The following is a 21936-nucleotide window of genomic DNA, read 5'->3' on the forward strand; positions in this document are numbered from 1 at the left end:
TCCTCTTCCCATTGGCTGGAATGTAAAATTCCAGCCAATGGAAGAAGAGAGAAAGAACCTAAAAAACACACCCCACAATCCTGAAAAGACGGGGCTTAAATGGACAGACGCCCCTCTTCTCCAATGGCTGGCCTCCGTTTAGGAAGCCAGCCAATGGAGAAGAGGGGCGGGTTCAAGCCCCACTCTGGAAAACATAAGATCTCGCCAGCAAGACTGCGCAAGCACAGCCTACGCAGGCCGAGACCTAAAAATGAGGAAAGAGCAAGGAGAAGGCACGGAGGGAAAATCAAGGCAGAAGCAGTGAAAATGAGGTAAAGGCAAGGAGAAGGGACTCGAAAAAACGGGGGAAGTAGCGAGGAGAAAGCATGGAGAAAGCACTCACAAAACAGCGGGAAAAGCGAGACGGAATCAATGCTCACTTTCCAATGTCTATGAAGAAACTTCTCTACTTTGTTTGCTTTACTTATTTACTCCCCGCTCAGCGAGCTTTGCTGTTGAACAGAAGCCTCGCCAAATCCTGGCAGGGAGGGTTTGTATTCGTAAAACATGGTATTCAAATCCAACCAGAAGTGCTGAAGTCCATGTTTATGTAGCCCGCGTACAAGAGTAATCGAAAACGAGACAAAAAGTAGTGCCTAATTTGTAAAAGGATGCGTGCCAGTGCCCAAAGCTGTGCCCAGAAGCCCGCAACAAGTGCTATTAAACGCTGGTGTGATGAACACCAAGGCTGCGTAGTCCTGATGGCGAGGCCACGGGAGATGCTGTGGGAACTTGGCCAGGCACATCTTCTGAAAGTGCTTCCATCATCACACTGCCATTAAGGGTGTTTTCGCAGGGATCATGGCCAAGCAGCACTTTCCTTCCTCCCTGGCTGTGCTCATGGCCAAGAAGCCATTTCCTTCCGCCTGTCATCTGGCACTTTCTCTGGCTTACATATTCAAATGGTCTCGGATTTGCACACTCAGCACCATCAACAAATGAAGTCGCAAGCCCTCCTAACTGCAGATTCGCAGAAATGGGGAGTTTAAAGACAGCTCAGCGAGTTGAATGTGGCTCTGGAGGGCCACGTGCAATCTGCAATTGAAAGGTTCACTTGATAAAGTAAGTTGCTCTGGGTGAGACTATAGAGAACTGGCTTGGGCCTATGTCCTATTGAACAGTGCTAGAAACCCCCACTTCCATCAGGGCAACTAATATTTAAAGGAAAAGTTGCTTCCTTTATCAGCAAAGAGCACAAAACCATAGTGGAACCAGGGGGATGATGGGGGGGGCATTTTATCAAGGGCCTTATCTCTGATTTTTTGGCTTTAAAAGACAAAAAAACAGAGAATGTTTTTGCCCTATTTACAAGGCAGTGCTAAAATGCTTTAGCGCATTTTAGCAGCGTTTTTTCCGATGCTTCGCTTTGCATCTCCAATGAGATGCAAAGTGGGAGTTTCCTTCAAACACAACACGGGAATCATGGCTAACAACACTTCTAGCTATCTAGAAGCTGGCCCAGGACACCAATACTGACGTTAAAATCCACGCTAACCGTGGATATCGCCAAAAGCTAACGTCTGCAAAAAAGCAGACTTAGCTATAGATATGATGGGAGGTGGATTCTATGGCTGAATCCACATCGCCCTATTTGCAAGGAATACCTTATTGCTTCCGTTGTTGTGCTGGATTTCCAGCGATGTTCGCGGATTTCGCCGCTATCGCCAGATTTAATATCGCCGTAGAGATATGCGTGGTAAATAACGCAATATCTTGGCGATCAAATCCAGCGATAGCCGGTGTTAAGCAAATCTGCGCTAAGCCCGCTCAGCGATATTTAACGCTGTTCTTTGACGATATGCCACAAAGTTGTTTATTTTGATTGCCTGGTGTGGGGTGCCATACAAATGAAAAGTGTGAAATATACAAATGTTGACATATTTTGATAAAGACAATAACTGTTGTAACCTTCCAATTTTTTTTCTTTCCGAACTCTGTTGTTTGGACCTCTGTTTTGTATGGAGGGTCCCAACTGGCGTCTCTGTGAAACCTGTTTAAATTTGATTCTAAGCTTAAGGGGACCCCTATTTAGCCAGAGCCAATGTATTAGCTCTCAATGAATATAATCGACTCAGGAGCCTCTCGTCCCATTCTGCAGAGAGGCCCACCATAATTTTGTGTTACGCCACTGGAAACCGCTAGGGTAAGGGGACCTGCGTAGAATGAAGAGGACATATATGGACAAAGTGTGTGCACTGTACATGTAATGTGAGTGGGTAATGGTGCCCATGAAGTGTGCCTGAAGTGCTTACTGTACAGGGACAGAAATCAATCAAATGGGATTTGCATAGCGCTGCTTTTCACCTGTGAGGGTATACAGGTGCTGGGATGTTTTGCCGCTAATTGTAGTCAGTCGAAAAGCCAGGGCCCTCATTTATGAGAAATGACGCATCGCTGCGTGAAAGCAGCGTTGCGTCACTTCTCAGTGCGCACTCCTTGCGACATTCCTGATGCATCATATTTAATGTATGACGCATCATGTCGCAAGGAGTTACATATATGTCAGTATTTCTGACGTATCTGTAAGCGCAAATGTGACGCATTGCTGGAGTGTGTCACAAAAGTGACGCAACTCCAGCAATGCGTCCTTTCACATGGGGCAAGCCCCATCTGAAAGGGCCTGTGTCAGTCTTACGCCTGCTGTGAGTCAGGTGCAAGATTTTAACGCAATCTCATAGATTTCATTGCGTCACTTCTACGACCCTTCCTTGCGTCAATACGTCCCCCTTGCATACATTATACCTGGCGCAGGTATAATGTGGCGCAGGGGTTTACAAAGTGATGCATCTACCTAGATGCAACACTTAGTAAATATGGAGCAACAAGGCGCATTTTTTATGGCACTGGCGGCGCAAAAGTTACGCACAGCCTCATAAATGAGGCCCCCGGTTTTCAGAACCTTTCTTTTTACCTGCACAGAGGGGGCGGTCCAGATGTCAGCTGGCAAGTGCTGGTCCTGTAGGGAAAAGCAAGGAGCCCTCCCATGGCTAACCGCGTAAATGTGCACGTGCCCCAAGAAAGTAAAAACACTCACCCTAACGCGGCTCAGGTGGAATCGTCAAATTTACAGTTGAAAAGGAAAAACGGCTTCAGTGCCGACGCATGAAATGGGAAACATGTCCTTCGGGTGAAGGAGCTTCGCATGAGCCACTGGGCAAACCAAATATTTGCATATTTTTTGATTTGGTGCCCCAAAAGAGGCAGGGACACTGCTCTGGGGCAGGGGCTGCCAGAAGCCAGGGCATTGCCCCCAACAGACCCTTATTTTAATTGAAAAGGAAACTGCATCTTAAGTCTCCCAGGCAAGGAAATTGAGACCCTTGGGGGACGCAGACTTCATTTCCTAGAGTTTGATAGATACCTCGAGTTTGTGAGCAGGCACTGAGAAATCCAAAGAACTCAGTATTTTCATAGTAAATGCAAATATTATTTTTGGTTAGAGATACAATACTTGATTGTAATTGTCCGTATATAGAGCTTATTACTCCTGAAGAGGTAAACAGGTAGGGGAATGGAAGCGGGTGGGGAAGAGGGAAAAGGAGTGCCCCCAGCAGGACTTCAAGAGAAACTGACCAGTGAATACTCTGTGTTCTTCTGCTTAGTCGAGAGGGCTCAATAGATATGCAAACTTTCCAAATAATTTAAATTACGTAGTAAGAGTAGTACTGGAGCAAATTTAGTGACACAGCAGATATTGGTATATTACAGCTCAATATAGTGACATAGAAGATGCAGGGGTATTACATCTCAATGTTAGCGACATTGCTACTGTATTACATTCGAACGTTGGTGTTTGGAGAAGTGTGGCTCAATGGTTAGAGCGGCAGACCCTGATGCAGAGGTCAGGCCCGGGACCAGGGTTCAATTCCCTGCCTCGGCTGGGCTTGGGCTCAAAATTCCACGGACCTGATAATTCTCGCCTCGGTGCCTATTCCAATCATGGAGTCCCACTCTGCAACTCTGGGCAATAGCTTGCTTAATCTCCACAACGACCCCCACAACGCTAAGGATGCCTGGCCTCCACCTTGGGGGTGCCCAGGAGTGGACGCCTCACAGGGAAACCAGGATGGGTTCCACAGCGGTATTCGTACAAGCGCCTTGAGACCCTTGCGGGTGAGTAGTGCTCTATACAAGTATCAATTTACATTTGTTTTGCTGCTGCAAATGTAGGACACAGTATGAGTGTTTATATCGGCGTGTCCTGTCAGTGTTACAGCACAGAAATTGCTGTACCTTTGATGTGATTTGTTTACTAAAGCAAGTGGGATGGGCACATCATAGAACTACAAAAGCAGGCAGGTATCTGTCATGTTATTGTTGTATTTTTATATAAGTCCTTCCATCCTTCACGTCACACTCATCCTTGTCGCATCTTTCCAGCCATGCCCTCGGCTGTTCCTCCTCCTGCTCTGTCCCAGTCTCAGGAGGTCAGACGCAAGTGAGTGGGTTAACAATACCACCGCCTCCCTATTAAGCCCCAGTGTCCAGCGTGGGCAGCGCATGTCAAGTCATAACAACAACCCGAAATGTCCCTGAAAACAAACCAAAATCACAAAACGATAAGGAAAGAGTGCATAAAAAGTAAAACAACATTCTAAAATGTTCATTCTAGTGATGGGTGCCGGTAAACTCCGCTGCACAGCATCGGCAGCGTTTTTGCCAAACTCCGCCCTCCAAGTGGATTTCAAAGTGACAAAATCTGCTGTTAACTCTGCCGGTGGAGCGGAGTTTACCGCCCACTCCTAGTAAAAATTGGGAGAAAGTAAATATTTTAAAACAGAGAGCTGGCTTGCATCACATGATGGGGTGAGGAGAGGAGTTCGGATTGGTCAGAATAAAAATCTTTAAAAGGCTCAGGCTTTGGGGCATATTTACAAGGGAGTTGCACCACCAGGACACCACTTTTTCGACATTCCAGTGGTACAATGCCCTGCAAAATATTTACAAAGTAGTGTTAAGCCACTTTTTATGGCTTAATCCAGCTTTGTAAATATGGTACCGTTTCAGGCAGCTATCTGCATGAAAGGGGCGTGCAATGGATGTTGCTGTGGGCGTTCCAATGCATCACCCATTGCTTTTTGATGCTGCTCCAGATTTGCAAGCATGTGTAAATCTGAGGCAGCAAGAAAAACAAAAAGCAGGTGTTAGATTGGCGCAATGAGGAGAAATACTTTTTATTTGTCCTCGTTTTTGCTCTTCCTATTTGTGTAGCACTCTGAGCAGATCCCCTTTAAAGATTGTGTATGTGCAGGAAGGTATATTTTCCTACACATAAACAATCATTCCCTGCAATGAGTTGATGCTAGGCAGCTATTCTTAGTACCAGCGCTAGAGAAAACACAGGGGTGCGCCAAATTAAATGGCGAACCACAGCGCTGCAAAATGTGCGACAGCGCAGCATCATTTCCTCTTGATACCCCTTTGATTAATACTTTCTCCATGGTGAGAATGAATGAATGAATATTAGATTTATAAAACGCTAAATTTAGCCCAAGGGCATCAAGGCGCTACAGAGGACTAATGCAGAGCCGAATAAGAATGTTCATATCAAAGTTTGTGTAAAGGGCCAGGTTTTCAAGGCAGATGAAGGGTGCCAGTCACACAGAGGGTGGGTAAAAGAGTAAGGAGACTAATGAAGGAATGGATCAGGAGCGCATAGATTGTCGGCGGAGGAGAGAATCCTGCTCCAGACAGCAAGGGTCACCACTGGCTCTGTCTGAGAGGGCAGCCACATTGATGCTTCTGCAGGAGGGAGCTGGATTCTAGGAAGTATTGATGTTACACACACAATGCTTTATCGATTGGTTTAGTTGGTAATGGAAGGTTAGCAGTGGGGCAATGGCTGCTCAGTTCCCAGGGATGCACGATTATTCTTCAAGAATCCAATAATAATAGTATGAGCCAGGCTGAAAGAGAATCGAGAGGACAGAGAGCAATAAAGGGGGTTTATTATCCTGGGAAAAGGTAAAACAGGTGGTGACAGGCAGTAAATAAAAGAGAAATAGACTTGAAGTGGATTCAGTCCTAAGAGCAAGTGCCTAATGTAAAGTGGGATGTGTGGCTCTTCTTGCTGTCAGAAGTCACAGTCAAAGAATTACTTTTTCAACTTTTACTAGTTTTAAAGGTATTAAGGTCCACACAGTTTGCAGTGTGGTGCGATGTTCAAACAAGCCACTTTTCGCATACTATGGCTGTAGACGGTAGAGAAAGATTTTCACAAGTGTTGGTGGGAGATTCAATCTGGCTAATTGTAAGGATTCTGATGTTTAATATGGTGTGGCTGTGAGACCTCAATGTATAAAATGCTCACAAAATCATCCTGGGTCCAGTCAGGCTCGACCCTGATTAGCTGTGGCTTCCTGTAGCAAGGCTTAAATTAAGGAACTAGTGTAAAGCATTTAGAAAATCCAAACAACGGAATTGAAAAGCCGCAGCACAATAGAAATCTGACACCAAATGATAAAAGTAGAATATATTTTTATGAATTTTTTGACACCACGAGTAGCAGAGTCCACCTAAGGGTTCTGGACATATAGATCTTTAAAGGGAATTCAACACTCACTGAGTTTGATTGCTATTTGTCCACCAAAGGTGGCTCCTCCTTTGAAGCTCAGCTTTTGGGCCATCACCCTGTGTGGCTTCCTGCCAGGGGCATGTAACACCTCCCTCTGTGGCAGGCATCCATTGTTCCTAAGCCTAGGAGTCATTCACACTACTCCCCAGGAGTACAGAAGACTTCAAGTTTTACGTTTTTTTCCAAACATTGCCTCAGATGGATAAATCCTCAGTTCCATAGGTAGGTTATTCCAGGCCTTAGCCGCGAGGAAACCAAAGGATCTACCTCCCGAACATGCCTTTTTAGTAGGGGAGGGCGGAATTTGTGAAATCGTGTTACGTAAATCTCCGCAAAATGCTAAAAAATCTCTGCAAACAAGCAGAAATTCCACAAACACGCAGAATTGCTTGTTCGAGATACTTTTTACTGTTCGCAACCACTGTTTGCCTGCTCGGGGAGAAATATCTCACGAACACGTATTTGAGAATTTTGCGTTCTCCGCGGAACGTAAAATTACCCAAATTCTGCGAGCGGTACAGAATTTACCGCCCAGGCCTAATTTTTAGGTCAAGCCTAGCCTAGTGCAGCGTGCATGCGCTGCTCTATGGGGAGGCCCCTTGGAATCACTCCAGACTATCTCAAAACTTGTCCGTGTGGTTTTTCAACTTCCACACATTTTATTGGCCTTCGTGTGTGGCTTTCAAAAATGGAAGCACGCAATTGGCCAAAGGCAGGTGCATGTCCCACCTTTTCTGTAAATGTTCCGTCCCACGGCCTCCAGCTGTCGGGAGTGAGCAGAGGCACGAGCAATGAGTGCATTCCTCATCATGGATCATTAAACAAAGCGCAGTCACACGCAGCTGGTACCGGATAACTTGTGTTCTTGTCTCATCACGCTGCGCACCACTGCAACTCCTTTCAGTGTATGGGGCAACCCAGTAGTCACTCTCACAATTCAGCCGCCCATGGTGCCTCATTGCAGCCATGTTTACCTTTGGCACGAAGCAGTGGCTGCTGACAGCGTCACAGCTTTGAGGCGCTGCACTCCTACAAACACGTTCACTAAATGCCGCAAGCTGTAGGGTCGACATAAGGAGCGCAGACATCTGCTAAGGCGAGTCCTAAATGAGAGCTGAGACACACTTTTATTAATAACTTGTTTTCTGAATGTGTTTTTAGCGCACAAGTCATGAATATGTACACCTTCACACGAAACGAAAGCGTGAAATGCACTTTTAAATAATCACCGGTTATTTCTTTGTGTTCGCCATTATGACATGTTGTTTATTATACTAGTGATTTTTCACACGGTGCAGATTGCCCCTTGAAACATCAGTATATTGCGTTGCTATTAGGTGGTACCAGTGTTCTCGAACTTGGAAGGATTGCAGGTTGAAGTGGCCTTGTTTTTTGGTGTGTTTAATTTTGCATTGTCCTTCATTCCTGTGTATGTAGGTGCTGCATGGCTAAACACTTTAAAGGTCCCATAGGCGAGACCTATTTGCTTTTTGACTTTTGCCACTGTGAGATAACACACCAAGGACAAGTTTGATTAAGAAGAATTCCAGGTTAAATTAAGAGAGGTACAAAGATATGTCCGCGTCTAAAGCCTGGGTCATAACTGTCATCCCTGGAATCCCGCACACAGCGGTGTTCTTGATTCCAGAAATGACAGCACAACCCTACACATTTCCCTTCGTAAAAACAAAAACACATCAATAATACAATGCAGGCTATACAAATATCAAGTGGTTACATGTTAAACCAAGAAAACCTTTTAAACAATAACAAATAAAAATCATAATACAAAATTATTAATGCACGAATAACAGAAAACACATTCAATAATGTACAAAACAATTTACTTGTTAAATTTGTAATCCTTATACCACACAGGAACTCGACGTTCCCTTTGAACACGTTGGTTATGCGAATCATCAAAATTGTCAGCAGATGAAAAGGTGAATTTCCTCCAATTTCCAGCACTATTGGCAGATTTAGAATTGTACGTGGCACAAGAGTCACAAATTTCTCCTTTTGGCCGCAACCACCTGGGAATCGTAATTACCTTGGACATCTCCACACATTACCATCAGAAAGCTCTACAACCTTTCTACCCACACGTATAACTTTTAATCCATTGTGTTTGTGTGCGACAACGACAGGGGACAACCATTCTGAGGATTCTATTTCCTCAATAACATCCAAATCACACAGTCTCTTGAGTTCACCTTTAACCGCTTCTCTTAAATATAATGGGACATTTCTAACTTTATGAACCTTGGGTATGGCTTCTTGTTTGAGAATGATCTTGTGTTCGAATATTTTTAATAGACCCAGTTTAGAAGCAGAAAAAAAATAAGGAAATCTCTTTTCCCATTCAGAACATGGATCAGATTCAATATTTTAAACTAAATCTGAATAGCCAAGTACCTGTTCCGGGTGATTAGGGTCTAACGTTATCATTAAATCTCTCTGTTGAGGCCAACCCAAAAGACAAGACCCATCTTTTGCTACATAAACCTCAGATGTAATAGTTTTACCTTTAAAACTTATGGTGGTGGTGTAAAATCCCAGAACATCGATGGGTTTCCTACCATACCCAACTAACCTTATATCAGGAGGAGATCATTTCAAATTTAGAAACTCTTTCACCCATTCTTCACCAATGAGTGTATGTCTTGCGCCAGAGTCTGCCATAATATTTACATCTTCACCACCAATTACAACTGTACAATATGGAGCATCCTTGACACATGAGTTAACATCATAGACTGAAAAAAGAAATTCTTCATCATTACTGTCATCGTTAACTTCATTAACATTTTCACCAGAATCCTTTTTCCGATCAAAACCCTTACTTTTAAATCTGTTCTAATTCCTGCACATTTTTGTAAAGTACCTTTCAACTTACAATATCTACATACTTGCCCTATAGCAGGACACTTCCTGTCATTTGCAAAATGACCTGGAATACCACATTTGAAACATATATATTCCTTTTTATCTTGAAACAGCTGATTCCTGTTTTTCACTTTGTTGGAAGTATTTTCTTCAAAGTTAGATTTTTTGACAGCATTGACTTCAGAAATCTTCTGCTCAGAAAGTTCCTTTACACCCAGCTCCATATCCTCAAAACGATGAGCAATATCTAAAGCTTTATCCAAGGTTAGATCCTCCGTGTCCAACAATTTCCCTTGCAGCTTCACATCAGCAATCTTGTGTACCAATGGATCGTGCAACATCTGATCATGAAAAGTTGAGTAATTACACTTGTAAGCTAAAATTCTTAAGTTATTCATAAAAGAGTCAATAGATTCATTGAGCAATTGACCTCTACTCAGAAACTTGTGACGAGACACCACTTAATTGATCTTTTTTATGTATTGTTTATCCAATTGTTTAATAGCTTCATCGAAAACATCCACCCCCTCTTCAGATGATGATACACTATTTATATTAGGAGGTAGATGGCTTAAAACGTGCCTTCCCTATGCACCAAGACAATGTTTCATTATTGCTAATTTGCTTTTATCAGTATAGTCTTCGCCACCTATTGCTTCAATATAGGCCTGAAAACCTTCTTTTCATCTCTTCCATTCAAGAATGGGTTCTCCAGGTGAAGACAAGAAAGGTGCAGGAGCAGAAAAGCTTTCCAATTAAAACGGAATAATTTTTTTTTTTTAAACAAAGAATAAAAAAAAATATATTTTTTTTTTAAATAAATATGGAGTTTAAATACAAGAGTATCGGGTAATATTTATTTCAAAAGTAATTACCGATTCTTTCAAGTCACAAACACTGCCACAATTATTTGTTTGTTAACAGCTATCCTTCGTCGCGTTCAGTGCTAAGAACAAACGTAGTATTGTGCACCAACACTAATAGATTAGCAGGAGGAAGCTTCTTTTGATCCCAAAATTTGGCCGCCGTCTGTGGAAATGCATGCGTGAACGCACTGATGTCACACGTGATGAATGGACTTCAATAGTTGTTCCAAAATATGGCCGCCAGCGTTGTGACGCTTATACGTCAGCGTGACACAACGCGAAACAACTGAGCTTGTGCAAGGAGCGCTCGCACGTCACAGGGCTTGCGCACGAAGTTCGCGCTGTCCGTGAAAAGCAGGAAAAAAGCTTGAAAATGCGGCTAACACTCACCGAGTGTCACAGAAGAATGTAGATTTCAGGAAACACCATCCGGAAAGGAACGGCGTCATCGGATATGCCGCTCAAGGCATTGGCAGCAATGAACACTGGACAGTAACTTTGTCCGCTGCTGGCAGGACTCCAGGCTTTACGGCTCTTGCCCGATCGTCGCCAGTGAGATAATACACGAAGGACAAGTTTGATTAATAAGAATTCCAGGTTTAATTATGAGAAATGTACAAAGATAGGTCCGCGTCTAAAGCCTGGGTCATAACTGTCATCCCTGGAATCCCGAACACAGCGGCTTTTCTTTATTCCAGAAATGACAGCACAACACTACACAGTACCAAATTAGCTGTGCCTATAGACCTAAGTTTCTGGGTGGGTGTGGAGAAGTGTGGCTCAATGCTTAGAGCGGCAGACCTTGATGCAGAACGCTGGCCAGGGACCAGGGTTCGATTCCCGCCTCGGCGGGTTTCGGGCTTAAATTCCTCTGACCGGATATTCTCGCCTCAGTGCCGATTCTAAGCATGGGTCCCACGCTGCAACTCTGGGCAATAGCTTGCTTAGTCTCCACAAAGGCCCCCTGATACACAAGGGATGCCTGGTTTCACCATGGGATGCCCAGGAGTGGACACCCCACAAGGAAAAGCCAGGAGGGGTTCCCTTGTGGTAGGAGTACAAGCGCCGGGATGCCTCCGGGTCACTGTTCGCGCTATACAAATACGCCACATTTACAATTACATTTACATTGGGTCTGGAAGCAGTAAGTAACGGGCGCAGGTATCTTGGCTCTTTCTCATTGAAAATCCTGTGACCGAAACACAGAGCCTTGAAGGTAATTCTTTCCTGTACTGGAAGCCAGTGTAGTTTCCTCAAGGCTTCTCCCACCGATGCACGCCTCGGAATATTCAATATCATCCAGGCAGCTGCATTTTGGACCTTCTGTAAAATATTCAATTACTCTTTGGAACCTCATAATAGAGGACGTTGCAGTAGTCCAAACGCGATGTAACCAGGGCTTGTACAATGTTTTTTTGGCATCTAATGGAAGTGTATCCAGGATTTTGCATAACATTCTTAGAATGCCAAAACATACATCTGCCACAGCTGATATCTGCTCTGCAAACAATGAGGTGTTGTCAAACAAGACTCCCAAATTTTTTATTTTAAACTTGGGAGTCGGGTTAGTCCTAGTTCCTCCGGCCACCACATATGTGACCAGATGGAGAGTTGTTTACCAACCACAATCACCTCTGTCTTTCCTGCATTTAGTTGCAGACAGCTGCACTTTATCCAATTTGCCAGATCACTCAGGCAGGGTTTGAGTTTAGGAGCAGCCTCTGTCTCCTTTTGCTCCGATGTGACAATCAACTGAGTGTCATCAGCATATGACACCAGTTTCACCCCATGTTTCAATTCAATATCAGCCAAAGGGCGCATGTACACATTAAATAAAGTAGGACTGAGGGTAGAGCCCTGTGGTACCCCTTGCGGCAGAGGACATATTTCGGACTTTAAAGGATGTTGTGAGACCTGAAAGGATCTATTCTGCAGGAAGTGCTTGATCCATTCCCATGTGTCCCACCGGCCTCCCACAGATGCTCCAAAAGAAGGCCGTGAGAGACTGTATCAAATGCCGCACTGGAGTCCAGTTAAATCAATGCTGTTGTCCTTCCCTCGTCCGCTGCTATTTTTTAGGTACTTATCCAATGTGGATATAGAGATCCTCGTCTTCGTTAATGCCAAAAGGGCTCTTGCTATCAAGGAGTGTGATGTATCTTGACTCCAAAATTCTCAATTGCCTCAATTGGGGTGACCGTGAGAGGCAATTGAGAATCTTGGAGTTCAGATATATCATACTCCTCGATAGCAAGAGCCCCTTCAGGATCAACAAAGACGAGGTACTCTATATCCACATTGGATAAGTACTTGAGTTGAACTACCACTTGCTTTCTTGGTGATCCAGGTTTTCCCTCTGTATACTGTGTCATGGTGGGGGCTCTCTGCCATGACCCAGTGTTATCAGTTTTGAAAGTTTTCACTGGAGGCAAAGTCTGCATTAATCTCCATTAATCTTTAGATCTGCAACAATTTCTGACCTTATGGTATTTATTTTATGTACTATCTTGGAGCCGAGGCCAGTAGATCTGATTCCCCTTGCTTTTTAAATTTTCCCCCTTGTCCCCCTCCTGTCTTTTTTATTTTGTAATTTTGTTTATATTAATGGTACACAGTGGTCAATTTTTTGTAATCATTAATTTGACATTATTGGTTATATATTCTCAATTCGCTGATTTAAGGTGGCACTACAGTGTGACTTCTTGGGCCACTTGGCCGGATTTTGTGGATAACAATTTTGTTTATTTGTAACATGCGTGATGCGTTCATTTAGCCTGATATCAGTACCTGGGGTGTATAGAACAGATATAGGTCCGCTAACTGTTATATGCGTTTCACACATATCTGAATATTGATCACATGAGGTGGTCCGGATATGTTGTAGTGTATAGGCACTTGGCTAAAGGCATTTTATTTTATATATTTATGTTGGAAACCAAGAGATTTGAGGAGTTCTAAACCCTAGGGCACACTGTCTCTTGCATGCGCAGAGAGGGACCCTTGAGAGAGGGAGTGACGCCGCTAACAAAGACTGGCAGTGAACGTTTGATTTATTGCTTTTTATATATATTCTTTATATGTTTTTGCTATATTGTTAATTTTTTTATATTGAGACTACATTGAAAAACAGACAAGTTGTTTATCCACTAAACACTATTGTGGATGTTACAATGTATTAAAAAATCCACCTGTGATGTAAACATAGTCGTTCTGTGCTATCTATGCTTGTAAGCAACTCTGTCTGTCCGTTTTTTATGTTAGTTATTATGCACTACAAATGGTGGATGTAAATGGCGGTATTTTGGCTTGTGAAGAAGACCGTCTCGGTCGAAACGCGTTGCCGCTAAATACACTTTGATCTTTGAAAAGTGATCCTGGTGTGCGATTCTTCTTTCTGTGGATATTTCTGAACATTGGATTTCATATATATATGGCCTGTGCTGCCATCTTGCATCCAGCCAATAAATGAACTACAGACAATGAATGAATCCATTTTCCTCATCCATTAAAACACTCCGATTTCAGACTGTGATGATTTGTGTTTAAATAAATGGCTGGGAACTGTACAATTCACCAGTATAATACTTTCAATCTGGACTAGAGTAAGGAGTCAATACTGGTATTGTAACTGGAAATTAAAATGCAGGTGTGCCTGGGAATCACTTTCAGGAATGCATGCACTGCAGATTAGGATTAAAAACGCAATGCAGTGCTGCATTAAAAGTAAATGGCCCAAAACAAGATAAATGAAAGAAAAAAAACAATCAGGATTTGGGACACAATGCTAGAGTTCATAAAATGCAGATTGGACTTCAGGAAACAATTGCATTGATTTGTACTGTTTTTTATGTACTAGGTGGTCTGGTTTAATTATTTATATACAGCTTCATACCAGAAATAAGGATATTGAAGCACACAGTTTGTATCAACTGTTTGGTGCTTATTTGAAAGGGTGGTTGTGTGGTTTGACCATTATTAACATGTTAGGTGAAGAGTGTGACCGGAACAAATGATGGATGGAAGGCTGAACAATGAAAACCTTCACCCAGGTCACAAAGATATGGGTTTAATCCATCAGTCTTTTGCTCACCACGCCAGTCCAGTTTGGACCCAGCAAATCATTCCTGATCGTTATAGCAATAGTCCAGCTTGAACTGCCAAGCCAGGGCCTCCATGGACCAGAAACAAGCATCCTGGGAACGGTTTTGGGGCATCACCCCTCGTTAGCCAGGCTAGATTGAATCCAGTGGTGCAGTGAGCACGCGACCAACATATGAGCATACCCTTCCCACTTATGGCAACAAATGCAAAAGGAAGAAATGATGGACAATACAAACATTCACCCCCAGTCACAAAGATCTGGGTTTAATCCATTATTCTTTTGCTCATCATGCCAGTTCAGTTTGCAGCCAGCAATATGCAAACCAGTTTTGACCCTGTTCCTTATGGGAACAGTCCAGCCCTAACAGTCAAGCCAGGTCCTCCCTGGACCGAAAATAAGTATCCTGGGGCCCGTTTCGGGCATCTCCCTTCATCACCCAGGCAAGCTTTAATCCTGTGGGGCAGTGAGCCGGGTCCCACGTCTAGACATAGCCGTCCCACTAAGGGCGACAAATGCAAAAGGAACTATCAAGACAGGTCCACCATGGACTGGAAACAAGTATCCTGGGATGGATTTCAGGGCTACACCCCGCATCAGCCAGGCTAGCTTGAATAGTGAATGTGAGGCATGATAGGAGAGGATGTGCTTCTGAGGTAAGTTTTAGCAACGGCTCATTATCCTGTCATTCCGGGAAAATCACCTAATCTCTCTGTGCCTAAAAAAAATGTAAAGTACAATGTGGGTTTCGTCCTTAGCAAACCAGGTATAGGCGAATTTGCAATCATATGTAACTAAAGAAAGTACCTGGTTTGTATGTCTCACCGCTATTTATTTTGTGCGGAGAAGAAACAAAGACCGTTAGGTTCATATGTTCAGTGTATATGATTTACATTTTTTACATAGCATTTACTAAAAGTAAAGATTAATTTCAAGTCTGAGATACAACACAACTCACATCCACCAGAAAACTGTGATGGTCCGGTTATTAGACTAGTAACATAATATAACAATTATACATAAGCAATATGTAAAATACACAAAATAATTCCGCAAATTACACCAGCAAAAACATTTTCATAAAACGCGTTTCAAATCCCTTCGTGGAATCACTGGATTATCATCAGGGCGCTTGGGCACGGTGTACCCTGAAATTCATCAAGTCGCTTCAGAAATGATGGAAATGGCTTTTCACTCGTTACAATGGGATCTAAAAGTGTTAAAAAATAGGAGGACGCCAATTGAGAGGTATTACATCTAGGATCTCCGGCCGGCACATGGCCGTTACGCTTCGTTCATGTTTTCCCCGATTATGTAGTTTTTTCTCCCTTGATTAATTTTTGTCTCTTGATCTTTTTAAGCGTCTTTCAGATACTTCTAAAAACCGCCGTTTACTTCGATTCTCAAGCAGATTTTAGTTTGAGTGGCTCTCCATCGTGACGACATAGGACATTGTTAAATGAAACTGGTACTTGTGTTAAGCACTCCAATACCATTGGGTTAAGTTTGTGAGATATAAAACTGCAAAAATTAAAGAATATGAAAAATACATTAAAATTGATAACATAGTGGGGACATGTCACATGGAGTGTAGTTTCACATAAGTGTTGCAGAGAGTGTGAGAAAGACTCAGCCACATTTGCATGCACTATAGACGGAATTCACTGTTGATGTGCATCATAATTGTCCATTATGGCGTGCGACGTTCACTAACTACCAACCGGAGACCATACACATTTTGGAGACGTTGTTAAATCACCAAGTAGTATTATAAATGGGATAAAGTTTCCTCTGCTGTAGATTATAAGGATATTGCAAGTCACCAATAAGTTCCCAGCCACATAGGCCAAGTATACACCCCCCTTCCTTCAAACGTTTTAAAACATTGGGCCCAGATAATCAAAAATTTTACCAAATGGGGCAAAGCAACCAAAGTTGCAGCTCTGCGTCGCGTGACAAGACAGGGGAGAAAAGAGCCATATCTACAGAGATTTGGGACTCTTTCACCTCTCCCTAGTGTCAACATACAATCAGGCAACTTAGTGTCATGCACACACATCTGCACCATTGTGCATGGGTTGTCTGCATGAGTCTTGCATGCATATGTTTTGTACTGGAAGGACAACTTTCGAGTACAAAATACTATGCTTAGGCTAACTTTAAAACATGTGCCACCTCGGATGTTTGCTATGCAGTGCAGCGCAAGTGCAAAGTGGGAAACGTTAGGAGAAATAAAATAATTTCTCCTTATTAACGCCTGTTCAAAAAGTCATTACCTATGGCACAAAACCCTATTTACTATTGTTAGTAGATATGGTGGTTTTGCATGAAAAAAAGGGTGGTTGCATGAGAGCGCACATATACAACCCCTCCAATGCCCCCTGTGCAGTGAAGCACAGATACGAAGTGGGAATAGTAAGGAGAAATAAAGGTATTTCTCCTTTTTAACACCTGCAACCCATGCAACTTACCCCTTTGCAGATTAATGCAAAGCTAAGGGCTTCTTTGTGTTTCTTTGAGAGAACTCAAGTTATGCACTGGAAAGTAAATAGTAAAAAACAATTTTCACAGGTTTGCGTCACTTTTGTGACACAAAAGCAGCACAAACTGATTGGTTACCTCACCCTTGGTGTCTTGCTCTTTCATGTTCATTACAGATAAGAAGTGTGAAAGCAGAATCTGTAGTGCGAAATAAAGCACACCAAATGCACATACAAATTTTCTGTAAAATATAAAAGCATTGGTTTAATGCAAGTCAGGTTAAGAAGGCTGGAGATCAGATTCTATAACCTCTAGGTGAAATCTTTCTCTGCATGCTCCTGTCATTCTCAGCACTGTGACGCCCTGTTGCTGGGGCAGCCATGAGCTTTATAAAAACATATAACATAACATAGGGCCCGATGTAGGTAATCCCAGATTACCACTTCTTAAATACCGAATCATACCGATTCGGTATTTAAGAACTGGCAATGGGGATGTAGGTATTTTTACCTAATTGATTACCGAATCGGTAAGATTCGGTATTTACCGATTCGGTAATTACCGAATCGGTATTTGGCATTGATTCCTATGGGCCTTGAAGCCCATAGGAATCAATGGCAAATACCGATTCGGTAATTACCAAATCGGTAAATACCGAATCCTGCCAGGGGGAACAGGGTGTCCCTTTGACACCCTGTAGCACCCCTGTTTTTGGCTTATGTGCAATGTGACACACATACATGCCCTTAGGGCAGAGTTATTCAAACTGTGGGGCGCGCCCCCCAGGGGGGGCGCGGTGCCATCCCAGGGGGGGCGCGCACTCCACCGTAACAGCTTACCTTTGTTGTTTTCTTTTCCCTCTGTCCTACCTCCAAATTTTCACCCATTTCTAATGGGGAGTTTTGATTGGATAAAGCCGGAGCAGCAGCCAATCAGCATGTTGGAACGTCACCATTGACGTTCCACCACTCAGGTGGACAGCAGCCGATATTGCAGGAAGTGCCGCGAAATTTGCGGGCATAAAGCTCCTGCCTTATATTTTGGCTGCCTTTTCTTCCTGTGAATGTGTTCCTATCTTTAACTGTCCTCTAGCTGTGAAGGGCTGCTTCTGAAATCGAAATGGGTAAGAGGGCTTTTTCAAAGACCGTGGGTGGGAGGGAGAGGGTGTTGCTGATGTTTGTCTGTGCCCCCATAACGGAGGGTTGGAGGGAGGGGAAATCGACGTGCCCATGCTTCTGGAATTTCACACTGTTAATTCTTACAGCTGAAATGCTCCAGCTGCACTGGGAGGCACTGAGTCTCTTCTGCTAAAACCGAATCGAACCGAATCGTTCGCTTTCGGTTTTAGCAGAGGAGACTCCGTGCCTCCCAGTGCAGATGGAGCATTTCAGCTGTAAGAATTAACCATCTCTGCCAGTGGTCCACTCTGCCCCCTCCCACCTTCTCCCTTCGGCGTTTGGCTGTAGCTGTCTGTATGCTTTGTAAACCTGCACTGTGGCTGCATGGAGTTCATTTGTGTTTGGGTGTCATTACACCTTGTGTTGCTGATGCCTGTTAGGTGTGCTTGATCCCTCAAGTGTGTCTCTTACAGTTCTGCAGCCCAGGTTTTTGCTGTTTTGTGTGTGTGTGTGTGTGTGTGTGTGTTTTTGCTGTTTAGTGTGTGTGTGTTTTTTTGCTGTTTAGTGTCTGTGTGTTTTTGCTGTTTAGTGTGTATGTGTGTGTGCGTCTTGGTGTGTGTGTGTGTGTCTTGCACGTCTGCAGCTGTTGTGGGAGTGACTTGTACTGCTGCATCGTCCTGGGATGTTGCTGGCACTTAAACCGTTCAGTGTACAAAAAGGCTGCTTTTGCCAGTGCTTGTCTTTCTATTACTGCCACATGATGGCATAATTCCGTGAAGCTTGTTTACCTGTGGCCATGTCCCTTGAGAAGGGAAAGGCTGGAACACATGTCTGCCCGTCGCCCCTCCCCACCCTTTCGTCCATGGGGGGCGGCCTGATCGAAACTGCTTTCCCAGGTCGAGCAGGGACTTGTTGCAGACATGAACTCACAACCTGCAGCCCTTCCAAACCCAGGCAGGGAGGGCTTGGAAGTAACTTGGGAAGCTGGCTCCCAGGGAGGGAAGAAACCAGGCACATGGATGGATGAGTGAATGGGAAACAGGCTCCTAGAGAGCGCAGGAACCAGGCGCACTGATGGGTGGATGAGTGAGTGGGAAAACGGCTCCTGGGGAGCGCAAGAACTAGGCGCACTGGTGGATGAGTGAATGAACTCTAAACCTGCAGCCCTTCCAAGCCCTGGTGCGGTGGAGCCTCCGGGCAGCGAGGGCTTGGAAGCAACTGTGGGAAGCTGGCTACCAGGGAGCGCTGGAACCAGGCACATGGCTGGATGAGTGAATGGGAAACAGGCTCCTAGGGAGTGCAGGAACCAGGCGCACTGGAGGATGAGTGAATGAACTCACAACCTGTTGCCCTTCCAAGCCTTGGTGCGGTGGAGCCTCTGGGCAGCGAGGGCTTGGAACCAGCTGTGGGAATCTGGCTTGTAGGGAGCACAGGAATCTGGCACATGGATGGATGAGTGAGTGAATGAGAAATAGGCTCCTAGGGAGCGCAGGAACCGGTCACATGAATGGATTGATGGATGGATGAGTGAGTGAGTGAGTGAGTGAGTGAGTGAGTGAGTGAATGGGAAAGGCTCCTAGGCAGCGCAGGAACTAGGCACACTGGTGGATAAGTTAATAAACTCCCAACCTGCAGCCCTTCCAAATCCTTGTTCGGTAGAGCCTCTAAGTAGGGAGGGCTTTGAAACAGCTGTCCTGGGAGGATGCAACTTTCAGGTATCCTCCAGTGAAAGTGCTTGGCCAGGTATGTTTGGGTATTAACCCACTTCCTGCCCTCTGTTTACCTATTAATAAACATGTCATATGGTTCTTCATTTTCTCCGGTTTACGGGCGGTTCATTAAAACACTGCTGGATTGTATTTGCAAGTGTGGTTCATGGCTGGTCTTTAAAATGCTGCAGGACTCTTTTTAGTAGAATGGTCAGGAAGCACAGACGGGTTTATTGTTTTTTCATGTACATTACTACAATGTTTTGTGCCTATATAGACAATGTAGCCTAGGCAATTTAAATATTGGTATGTAGATGCGCTTCTGCTCCTACAGCAGAAACATTGAGTGCTGAATTGAGTAAATATGAGGCTGTTTTGAAGCAGTGCTTCCTCTCAGCTCTTGAGTTGTTTGGTTTGGTTACTGAGATTGCAGAAAATGCCATGAAATGTTTAGACATAAAGCTCCTGCATTACACTTTTGCTGCCTTTTCTTCCTGGTTTCCCATGAAGACAAGAGGGCTTTTTCAAGGTCCGTGGGGGAAAGGGGGGCATGTTGGGCAGAGACTAAGTGCCATTCTACACTGGAAGTGGAGCACAACCTGAGTAGCAAACATCCATCCACAGATTGACCGTCTCTGTTGGTGTTATTATCAATCTGTCATGTGCAAAACAAAGCATTCTAGTAAAAACAATTTGCACACATTTTATCTTGGTAAATTGTGTTTTGAGCTGTGTAATAAATCTGTCATTTAATCACACCCACTCACAAACCTACAGTTCACTAAACTCATATTGTGTTGAACATTATTTGCCGGATATGGCCCGGGATATGCGGGCTGCGGTAGATTATGGTGGGGGGGCCCGACATTTCAAAAAATTCAGCTGGGGGGGCTCAACTTACAAAAGTTTGAAGACCTCTGCCTTAGGGCATGTATGTGTGCCACATGGCACAGGTGTACATGCACAGATGTGCATGTACACAGGAATTCCTTATTTACCACCCAATTGTATTGGGTGGTAAATAATGAATTCTTAGAGGCCTCTAGCACTGTCAACAGTGCTACCTACATTAGAATTTACAGATTCGGTATTTTTACCGAGTCTGTATTTACTGAATCGGTAATTTTACGGATTCGGTAAATACAGAATCGGTAAAAATACCGAATCTGTAAATAAACGCCTCCTACATAGGAAAAGGCATTTACCGGTCGGTAACGGCCGAATTTGGCCATTACCGACCGGTAAATGCCTACCTACATCGGGCCCTAGATGTACAAACTTGTAGGGAGTCTAATTTTCTTGCAATAACCTACAGTGTGGGGTAAACAAAATCCTTGACATGAATATCTCTTAATTGATGTTCACCTTTTCTTTTTAAAAAAATTAATCAAAAGGATTACCCAGCTTCCATTTTCACTGGTAAACTGCCATTCAGCCTGGCTACTGGCAGCAGGCGATCTGATGTCTAAACTCAACTGTAGTATCTTATTATAGTGGAGCAACTATGTTGTTTCTTTATTATAGATGACTAGATGTGTCCCATCTTAACAGTTATAAAGAAATTAGGCACAGGCCTTTATACAGTGAATGGAAGTCTCAACGTATTATATGAAGTCTGTCTAGAAGCATTAGGGAGAAACAGAAGAGCAACTAATTGTAGCTGCTGTTGAAACAAGTGATGTATAATGCTCGCTCAGGAAAAACAGAGGAGTAATCCATTGGAGGGATTATCAAACTACTGAGGTAATAGAAATTTTTAGGTAATCAATATGTCCCCCACTCGCACCCTATCCATGCACCCATGTTCCATGTATGTCGTGTAATTTCCTTCCCGTGCATGCTAGAAAGACGCATATGCATTTGCGTCCAACGTTACCATGTCAGCTATTCAGTTCTCCAAGAAAACCACGTTAATTTGGCTTTTAAGCCTATGGTGCCAACGTCTTTACATGGTGCACTTTTTGATCTCGCACACGTTTTTCTCCATGTTTCCTGGCTCAGTCGAGCTAGGCCCTTAATTGAGGCTCCAAGTCTCTTCTGTCTCTGAAAGCTGTAGTTTAGGTATGCATCCCTGACCTCTGCCTTACTTCCTGCTTAACGAAGCGGTGCCCGGCTCAGCCTGGCCTGCCTGCCAAGACAGTATTTTGCCCCCAGTTATCAGTTA

Source organism: Lissotriton vulgaris, chromosome 2_2 (genome assembly GCF_964263255.1).
Source record: "Lissotriton vulgaris chromosome 2_2, aLisVul1.2, whole genome shotgun sequence".
Lineage (NCBI taxonomy): Eukaryota > Metazoa > Chordata > Amphibia > Caudata > Salamandridae > Lissotriton > Lissotriton vulgaris.